Source organism: Octopus sinensis, linkage group LG1 (genome assembly GCF_006345805.1).
Source record: "Octopus sinensis linkage group LG1, ASM634580v1, whole genome shotgun sequence".
Taxonomy (NCBI): domain Eukaryota; kingdom Metazoa; phylum Mollusca; class Cephalopoda; order Octopoda; family Octopodidae; genus Octopus; species Octopus sinensis.
The window spans coordinates 188,870,114-188,881,328 of NC_042997.1; the positions used below are offsets into that span (position 1 = coordinate 188,870,114).

At 34.5% G+C, this 11,215-nt stretch overlaps 2 non-coding genes across 2 annotated transcripts; both read left to right on the forward strand.

Moving 5' to 3' along the window:
- The first annotated feature begins 542 nt into the window (after positions 1–542).
- On the forward strand, positions 543–615 carry Trnak-cuu. Its single transcript has one exon. It is a non-coding gene; the product is annotated as a tRNA-Lys (tRNA).
- Positions 598–705, forward strand: LOC115220480. The gene has a single exon (XR_003882543.1). It is a non-coding gene; the product is annotated as a U6 spliceosomal RNA (small nuclear RNA).
- Positions 706–11,215: the final 10,510 nt, after the last annotated feature.

Sequence of the window (11,215 nt, forward strand, 5' to 3'; positions counted from 1 at the left end):
TTGGTTGGACAGTAATCCAAAACAATTTCATGAATGTTTCTTTCACTGCACAAATGTAACAGCATGGTATTATGTGGAACACTTTGAGCTGACAAGTCCATATGTTATTGACCCTGAAAGGATGAAAGGCAAAGTTGACCTCGGTGGAATTTGAACTCAGAATGTAAGGATGGACATAATGCCACTAAGCATTTTGCCTGGGATGCTGACAATTCTTCCAGGTAGAAATGCAGAGTATATTCTGTTTGTGTTGAGCATCTTCATTTTCCAGAATTGAACAGATGTAGTATTAGTACACAGCATTTATAGTTTCAGCAAAGTAGAACAACTGGCAGTAATAGCTTCAATAGACATTATTAAAGAAATATTTACTGTCCATGTTATTTTCCAGCATAGTAACCTGACATGGATTACTTGATTGTCTAACTGTTTGGATTGTGATAATTTCCTTTGAGGCTATGTCAAAAGGTAAGTCTTCATCAATAAACCACATACACTTGATGAAGGCTGTAACTCATCAGAAAATTATAGCAGTATCTCAAACCTGGCTCGCTCAGTTGGTAGAGCACAAGACTCTTAATCTTGGGATCATGGGTTCGAACCCTATATTGGGTGCAACATATTTTAATTGGAACGAAACTGAGAAGATTAGCATGGCCCCTGCTCAAGGATGACACGCAAATTCGTGAAGCATTCCATATTTTCTGTACTTGCTTCGGCAGTACATATACTAAAACTGAAACGATAAGGTGTGACATGTGCTATGAAACTTCTAGTTTAGGGATGGGCACAAAATAACAGGAAGATTGATGCCCTTTTCAAGACCAAATGAATATTTGCTTATGTATAACCTATATGCTTACAAACAGCAAACATTTTTTGTGCATCTAAGCAATAAAGGTTGTTAATATTTTACTTTTACCTAAGGTGGTGAGCTGTGGAGGCACATGGCCTAGTGGTTAGAGCAGTGGACTCGTGGTCGAGGGATCGCAGGTTCGAATCTCAGACTGGATGATGTGTGTGTTTGTGAGAGAAACACCTAAGCTCCACACGGCTCCAGCAGAAGGTAATGGCGAACTTTTGCTGCCTCTTTTGCCACAACTTTCTCTCACTCTTTCCTCTGCATCTTGCAGCTCACCTGCGACGGACTGGCGTCCCATTCAGGGGGGAACCTATACGCCAAGGAAACTGGGAAACCAGCCCTAATGAGCCAGGCGTGGCTCGAGAAGGAACAAACAATAAAAAAAAGTGGTGAACTGGAAGAATTGTCAGCATGCTAGGCAAAATGCTTAGTGGCATTACTTCCATCCTTACATTCTGAGTTCAAATTCCACCGAGGTCAACTTTGCCTTTCATCCTTTCAGGGTCAATAAGATATATATCAGTTGAGCACCGGGGTCAATGTAATCGACTTCCTCCATCCCCAAAACTGCTGACCTTGTGCTAAAATTTGAGACCAGTATTTTACATTTTCCAAATATTTTATTCATTTAGAAACCATCAGCTTTCTCTATATATGCATATATCTATATATGGTCTGTCATATGTCTTGCGTAATAGTTTTAGAAATTTTTGAGAACTATAAAAAAATTATGGGGTGCATGTGTGTGTATGTTGACACGTGCATATGTGTGTGTATGTATGTGTGACTATGTGTGATTAAGGTTATATCAAATATCACACTTGATAAATTCTTGATTTATTGAAATTATCTCCACTCGACAGGGCAGCTAGAATAACCACATGATAGTAATTGGGACTGACTTCAAACGAGAAGAGGAGATAAACTCAAGAAACATGAATTCTCCAATACCGACATGCTATTGTGGAAAAAACAGTCATGTAATTGAACAAAAAACATGAATAAGGGGATATTAAATGAGATAATTCTTTATTTATTGAAATTATCCCTACTTCCAGAGAAAGCAGAACAATCACCTGAATAAGAAAGGGACATAATGACAAGAATCAAGGATTTTCCAAAATTGATATGCATTAAGAAAATACAATCTTACAATAGATAAACACATACATGCATACATACATATGTGGAGACAAGTACTAATGTCCCATGTGGCAGGGTTGATAACTGCTGAGAATTCTTGGCATGAAACTAATGGTAGTCTTGTTAACTGACATATATATAAAGAATATTTATCCAGCAATGCAGTGGATAAATATTTATCCACCAATGCAGTTTATTGATTCTTTACTTAAATAATATATTCTTTACTTAAATAATATATATTATCCAAAATGCACAGTATTAAATATTCATCATAACTGATCTTACCAATTGGTTTTGCATAAATAATACAATGGAGTATTAGGTAACAATCCGATTATATAACTTTACATTCATCAGAGTTAGCCAATATGGAAGGGAATATATGTATATATGTATGTATATGTATGTATGTATATATGTATACACACACAAACACACACATATATACACACACATGTTAATATCAAACAATGAGAATGAGTACTCAACACCGCATTGGTGAATAAATATTCTGAGTTTCATGCTTAGAAAAATCTCTAAATAATTATCAAGCCTTTCACATGGGATTTTGGTGCTCACCTACATCTTGGAGGAAACATCCAAGATGGAGGAAACCAATGGTAGCCTTGCTAATCCACAAATAAAGTATATCTCTATATATAAAACTGAAATGCGTTTTTACCGCTTGGATCGCTTTCAATGCCACTACATCCCGTCCGATTCGCTCCAAAATTTGCAGGAACATGTAGAATGAGGTGACGAAGTTCGTGGGCTACCTTAGAAATCCCTATCTTAAAAGGTGTGGTTGCTAGGGGCCATATTCCTCACTCACGCTATTTCCTCCTTTCCCTCTCTTACTCCCCTTCATTTATAACTTTGAGAATGTCCACTCCCGTTATTTAATGTATTGCCCTCAACTCCCTTTCACTTTCCCTTTATAAGTTCGTCAGGCGGCGTTCTTTGATGTATCTGTTTGCATTCATAGGGAGAATTATCATCGCTACCAACAACACACAATCATGAGAACAAATATTATGAATCAGATATTCTTGCGTTCATTTATATGTGTGTGTGTGTTTTCTATATATAAATATGTATATAAAATGTATGTGTGTGTGTTCTATATATAAATATGTATATATAATGTATGTGAGTGTGTGTGTTCTATATATAAATATGTATATATAATGTATATATACAAAGTGTATATATCTGTATTTATGTATATTAAACTTTTTCATACTTTTTCATAGTTATATATATTTTTAAACAAATTATAAATATAATTTAATAATTTTTATTTTCAATTTAAATAATTTAAATTTTTAAATTTTATATTTTATATATTTTCTATATTATATATTTTTTTAATGTTTTTGTTTTTGGTTTTTCACTGTTTGATTTGCCTATTAGTGGTTTTATCTCTAATTTAATTTATACAGATATATATCTCATTTGTATACATTTGTATATATAATGCGTGCACACACACATACACACACACACATATATATACACATATATATATAATGTGTGCATTACGTAGTCGGTCGATTCAGCTGAAAATATGCACACATATGTTAAAAGTGCTGGCAAGTTTGCATGACAACTATTTTTTTCCTCAAATGAAAGGCGTCACCTCTAGGACAAAATTCCTCATCTTATAAAATGTGGCCCCAGTAGACCCGAATGAAATCGGGTTATATTAACCAAAATGTGAAAAGGGGTCTAAATGGGGCTGGAAGGGGATTAAAATTTCAAGGAGCGGGTGTTTAGGAATTCTCTGTTACATCAAGCTAAAAAATTTGCGCCAGCCTTTTAATCGTCAATGTGTTGCCGTCCATGATAAAGAAGTTTTGAATGCTTGCCATGGTGAGTCTACTGTCGTGAGAAAGAATCACTTCAAAACTTGGTGTTTATGAATTTTCTTTTACATCAAGTTCAAAATTTTACGCCAGCCATTAAACTGTCATTACGTTGCTGTCCGTCGTTAAGAAATGCCAGCCATGGTGACTCTACTATCCTCAGATTCTATCCCTTCAAACTTTGGTTTCCAATATTTTATTATTTTTATTCAGCTCGCAAGTTCGTCTGTCCCTTTTAAATGTTAGCGTTTTGCTGTCTGCCTTGAAGCAGACCTTTCCATTGCCACTGCCTCATATTTCTGATTGATCTTTCTAAATATTTTATTTCTCAACTCACTCAAGATCTTCTGTTGTTTATAAATGGGAGAGAGATAGATAAAGATAGAGAGTAAGAGAAAGCGAGGGAGAGTTCGAGAGAAAAGAAAAGTAAGAGAGTGGGAAAGTGAGAGAGAAAGGAGAGAGAAACAAATACGGAGAATCATCATCATCATCATCGTTTAACGTCCGTTTTCCGTGCTAGCACGGGTTGGACAGTGTGACCAGGGTCTGGGAAGCCAGGAGGCTGCACCAGGGTCCAGTCTGATCTGGCAGTGTTTCTACAGGTAGATGACCTTCCTAACGCCAACCACTCTGTGAGTATAGTGGGTGCTTTTTTCGTGCCGCTGGCACAGATACCTGGAGGGCTCGCAGCGGCAATGATCAGTTGGTGCTTTTTACGTGCCACCGGCACAGAAGCAAGTCAAGGTGGTGCTGCAATCGACCACGTTCGGATGGTGCTTTTTACGTGCTGAAAGGAAGCAACAGAAAGTAACAACCACACTCTTACCCGCGCGTAGAGCGGGTCACCTTCACCTAGTATATATATATATAAATAGATTTGTGTATTTTTCCCTTGTTAACAATTAACACGGAAAAAATATATAAATAGTTACCAGGGAAGATTACATTGTTTTACACCATTTTATTCCTTTGGAATAATACCAGTGATATCTTTGAAACATGTGTTGGAAGTAAAAGAATTTGAATAACACCTGCGTTTAACTCCATTTATATATATATATGATGATATATATTTATATATAGATTATCAACATCATCATCATCATAATTATTGCACATTCATTTTTTTTTCCATGCTTACAATGGTTGGATTTATTTTCTGTAGCGATCTGAATAATCTGAGATCAAGCCTTCATCACTTCTTCTCAAACCTTCCTTGGTCTCCCTCCCACTTGAAACACTTGGCACTTCTTTACTTACCTGTCATCCTACATGCTGACATAGTGAGACACACACATACACACACGTACATGTGTTTATACATCCACTCACATACACACACACACACACACACACACACCTGTACATGTGTGTTTATAATATTTACCTCTTTCCTTTCTTCCTTTCATTGCATGATAGTTTATATATTGACTATGGACATTTCTTTTTAAACATGTGTGTGTGTTTTTAAAGCTGTCTTAAATTTTTATAAATAAATATTACACCAGCCATATGTTGTGCAGGCTTGATGTAAAATTACATATGCTGGGTTTGTTATGTGTCTCCTGTCACATATTCAAACTGAAGAGTTTATTGATTCTTTACTTAAAACAGAATGTATCTGTTACCACATAAAATAAAAAATAATTCATTCATAAATAATAATAATTCATACGCAAGACAAAAGAAATATATACACACACATATATATATTATATATATATATGTATATATATATGTATATGTATATATGTGTATATATATATATATATATATATATATATATATATATATATATATATATATATATATGTATATAAAAAAAGAATGAAAATCAGTTTAATTTGACATTCTTTGTAATCTTTAGAGGTTTAATCAAAAGGGTAAAGACAGGGCCAATGACCTGTTCTTTTCTTTCTTTTATTTATTTATTCACTTTTTCCCATATCAGAAATGATCAATTCTTGTCCAAGCATGTGGATGGCTGTGACTATGTGTCATTTAAAAGCCCCAAAAGGATTAAATGCATCTGGTGCTCCCACCGGCTGCTGCTGGGAAAAATTTTCATCTCCCTCTGATATTAATTGTGTTTTTAACACAGCAAGTCCAAAAGAGGTGTTATCTCGGGATAAATACTGCAGTAGCTGGCTTATCAACTGTGTGTCTACATTCAGTATGCTAGCCATTTTAATTAAATTTTAATTAAATATCCAGCCATTTTAATTAAATACTGCCTCAATTACATATACACAGGATATATACACATATATATAGGTAATTCACCTGGAATAATTTTTAGTGGAACTAATCAATCCTTATTTTCTTTTTAAGCCTGGTACCTCTTCCATTGTCTTTTTTTGCTGAAATGCTAAGTTATGGGGATGTAAATACACCAACACTGGTTGTGAAGCAGTGGTGGGAGACAAACACAAACACAAACATATATATACACACATTTATATACACACAGATACATATATGCACACATACTTATAAATGAGGGCAAACGAAAAAATTTTCTAATGCCAAATATACCGAAATTAGACACACTGTCCATAACCATTATAAATGTGGAAGAAGCAAACACTAGGTCATGAGCACAACTGAGTACCCCAAATACATCCAAAATAGAAATTCTCCAGCCCACTTGAGACATGTGCGATTTGAACTGAGGCTCTCACAGAGTGAGAGAGTCCCGAAGTGAACACTATTAAATTTATATTTAATGTAGAATAAAATTTTTTAGAAAAAAATTTTATCAATGGCCAGCATATTAAAAAATACCTTTAAAGGTTAAATTTATAAACAACTTATAAATGAGGGCAAATGAAAAATTTTCTAATGCCAAATATACCGAAATTAGACGCACTGTCTATAACCATTATAATTTTTTCACAATACGCACGCTACTCAAAAAAGGATCAACAGAAATTTCTAAAAAATTCCATTATTACCACATCGGACCAATTTCAGGGTTAGTTCATAAGAGCCCTCCCTTCATCAGTGATAAATGTGGCAAAGAAATAAATGAGATACTTACTCATACCCATGGAAGAAGCAAAAATACTATGTCATGAGCACAATTAAGTACCCCAAATACATCCAACATAGAGTTGACTGATGATAGAGTATGGACGGATTTTTGAAGTCCAATGGTACCTTACACACATATTTGATTATGAAGATTTACAAACATACTTTCTCAGTGAAACTCAATATACCCACCATTATAGATAATACCAAATGTACATTTTCGGATTTTTCATAATTTCATAATGTGATGTAATTCTTTGGTATAGCAATTGCATGCAGCTGAAGAGAGCTTTAAACCATCTGTTATGTCAATTACACATTGATGTAAGAATAGGTTGTTTTATAAAGCTTGAAACATGTGTACCGTGAATATCCTTTGTGTTCTGTTTTTTATTTCATTTGATGCATATATATATATATATATATATATATGATGGACTTCTTCCAGTTTCTGTTTTCCTAATCCACTCAGAAGCCTCTGGTCAGCTTGAGGCTATAGTTGAAGACACTGCCCAAGGTGCCAACAGTGGAACTGAACCCAGAACCATGTGGTTGGGAAGTAAGCTTCTTACCACAGGGCCATATCTGTGCCTGTATATGTGTGTATGTGTGTGCGCGCACGTGTGTGTGTGTGTGTGTGTGAGTGTGCTTGTGTATGTGTATATATATATATATATATATCATCATCATCATCATCATCGTTTAACGTCCGCTTTCCATGCTAGCATGGGTTGGACAGTTCAACTGGGGTCTGGCAAGCCCGAAGGCTGCACCAGGCCAGTCAGATCTGGCAGTGTTTCTACAGCTGGATGCCCTTCCTAACGCCAACCACTCCGAGAGTGTATTGGGTGATTTTATGTGCCACCGACACAGGTGCCAGACGAGGCTGGCAGACAGCCACGCTCAGATGGTGTATATAAATATAAGGGTAAATGATTATTAATATAAAATTAATAAATTTTACCAAATAGTTTCAGTATGTAAAGAGAACCATTATCGGTAGGAACTTCTACAAAAATTCATATATATATCTAATGAACAATATATGAATTTAACTAATCCAGTGGTAATCACAGAAAAGCTCCTTTAGAAGACCAGGTTACAAACCACAGAAAGAGAAATAAAGAAATAACTGACATAAGCTTAAAGGGTCTCTTTAACCTTGCTGTGACACACAACCTCTAGAGTCAGTGACATGATAAAAAGCATCCAATTCAAGTTGTAATATGACTAACAACAGAAAGAGCATTGACCTGCTTAAAAAAAAATCTTAAATAAAGACATTCCAAAAACAAGAAAGGAGTGAACGGGAGAGATATGAACTCTGCAAGACACAGTGCAGACAACCCATTTAGGCGAGCAATATCTCCAAATATAACATGATAATAAGTAGGAGGAAGTCATCACTTCTGTCACAGAAAACTCCTTTTGTGCAAGTTGAATGACAAAATACATCTAGTTCATGCTGTTAAGTGTTACATATGTCATCTAGTTGTGAAAGCTATTAAAAACATGACATAAACAATAACAAAAACGTTGGTGTTTATTTCTTTGTTGCTCAGTATGCTGGATGATGAATGATTGTAACAGGTGGTAAGACACTGCGAGAGAGATGTCCGACTCCTGCCAGTGTGGAAAAAAAATGGTAAAATGAACATTAGATGATGACTGCATAGAAACATACACGCAGCCATGCACATCTAAATATATATATATACAAGCTTGCACATATGTATATGCATATATATATATATATATATATATATATATATATATATATATATATACACACACACACGCATATATATATGTGTGTGTTGTGTGTGTGTGTGTGTGTGTATATATATATATATATATATATATATATATATATATGTATATATATATATATATATATATATATGTATATATATGTATGTATATATATATATATATGTATATATATATGTATATATATATATGTATGTATGTATGTATATGTATGTATGTATTTATGTACGTATGTATATATATATATATATATTTATCTGTGTATTTGTATGTGTATGTACTAGTAAGTACAGGCACATAAGTACATAACAATGTGGAGAAAATAGTACAAGAATAGACAGAGCTAACCATTGAGTTTTATTGGAACTGAAAAAACTTAACGAGTTCTCAGCTAACTGATTTCAAAAAGAAGTTTCAAACTGGTTACGTGAATCTTTAGAATAATGGTTTGTGACGTTTCTTCAGGTGCCATAAAATTCAGTACTTAAATCTACCTTTAGTATTTGAGTACTATTCTTCCATTCTGTTATTTAAACTTCAATAAAACAACGCTCTCTTTCTCTCACACTCTCTCTCCTTCTCTGTATGTGTGTGTGTGTGTGTTTTTCTGTGTGTATACAGGGTGCGGTGAATAAATTGTCGTCTAAATTACGCAAAAATGAAAATAACACTGACATCTTATTTTAACAGATATATTTACCAAAATTACATTAAAAAATCTTGAAATACTAAAGAGTGAATTTATTCAATAAAATCGCCATTCACTTCAACCATGGCCACCACACAACTTTGGAATCTCCTGCAACTCTTCTGGATGGTCTTCTTGTTTAAGATGGTGAATGCTGCTATAGTTGAAGACACTTGCCCAAGGTGCCAATAGTGGAACTGAACCCAGAACCATGTGGTTGGGAAGTAAGCTTCTTACCACAGGGCCATATCTGTGCCTGTAAGTGTGTGTGTATCTTTGGTGTTACAAGGAGTTTTGTTGGTCTCTCGCTCAACTGTGCCTGACACATAATAATCAAGGGGGTTGCAGTCTGGGAAGTTAGGTGGCCAGATGTTAGGGATGATGAAGTCACAGAAATTGTCTGACAGCCATAACTAGATTCTCCTGCTTGTGTGGCATGGTGCAGAGTCCTGTTGCCAGACATAGGGTCTTCCAGCAGCCACCCTCTTGACCCAAGACAGTACTACCTCCTCCAGACACTTGATGTAGGCCTCTGTGTTGAGTCTGAGGCTATGTGGGAAGATGAATGGAGGCATGATGTTGCCATCACTAGTGATCACTCCAAACACCATAATGTTGACTGGATGTTTGATTTTTATCACTCTAAGTACATGTCCTCAGATTGCACTGTCTTCAGATTGACACCCAGATACTCTGAAATGTCCGTATTGGAGCTTCCAGCACAAATGCCAAGCAGTACAGCATGTCATTTCCAAATTTCTGGCGGAGTAAACTGCGTCATGGTGCTGTTTTTCTCACAGATAGTGCCCAACTGACCCTACTATACTGTGTGTAGTCAACAAAATCAAAATCAAACAATGCACATACCCGAAATTAAAAATATAATAATGGCAACAATTTACTCATCGCATCCTGTATATATATATATATATATATATATAAATAGATGTTTGTATTTTTCCCTTGTTAACAATTAACATGGAAAAAATAGATAAATAGTTACCAGGGTAGCAAAAAATCACACAAGTAAAGAGGTTGTAACTCCTTGTTTTTAAAGGTAGAAACTTCGGGTTTATGTGGAATTTTTTTGTATAATATATAAATAAATAAATGGAGTTTAACGCACGTATAATTCAAATACTTCTACTTCTAACACATGTTTCGAAGATATCACTGATATTATTCCAAAGGAATAAATTGGTGTAAAACAATGTAATCTCCTCTTCAGGGAAGTGAAGAAATGAAACTCGTTAAGAAGACATTTTAACAGAAAATGATGGATATGTATAGTGATTTACTGAACGCTATTAATATTGTTTGAAAAAACATTATATTATATTACGTCAGAAGTAGCCTATAGAAAGAGGAGGGATATTTTTTAGTGAATGTTAAGTATAAAAAGAAAATTAATGTTAAATTATACATAATGATAGAGATTACTTATATTAACTAATGGTGTGTTTTTGCCAATGTTTACATCAGTATGCACGCTCTATAACTGTGTTTACTAGGGGATTTTTAGAAAAAATAATGAAAAATAGTTCAGAATTACAGAGAAGACAGAATTCCTGGCCTTTGTCATAAGGTATCGAGATTGAGAGAATCAACCATTCTAAATTAAATTGTTCATTGTGGTCTTTTAGATCCCCAATTAATTTACTGAGCCCTGTACTGTTACGTTTATTCCTATCCCTAAATGTTGAGTAATGGATAGAAATTCTTTTAGATAACTATAATGACGTGCTTCCAATGTAAAATTGTACTTTATTATGAGTAATGATTTTACACTGGTATATAGAATTCTTAATTTTAGAGTTACTTGACATAAACTTAATTCTGTTGGAATTGACT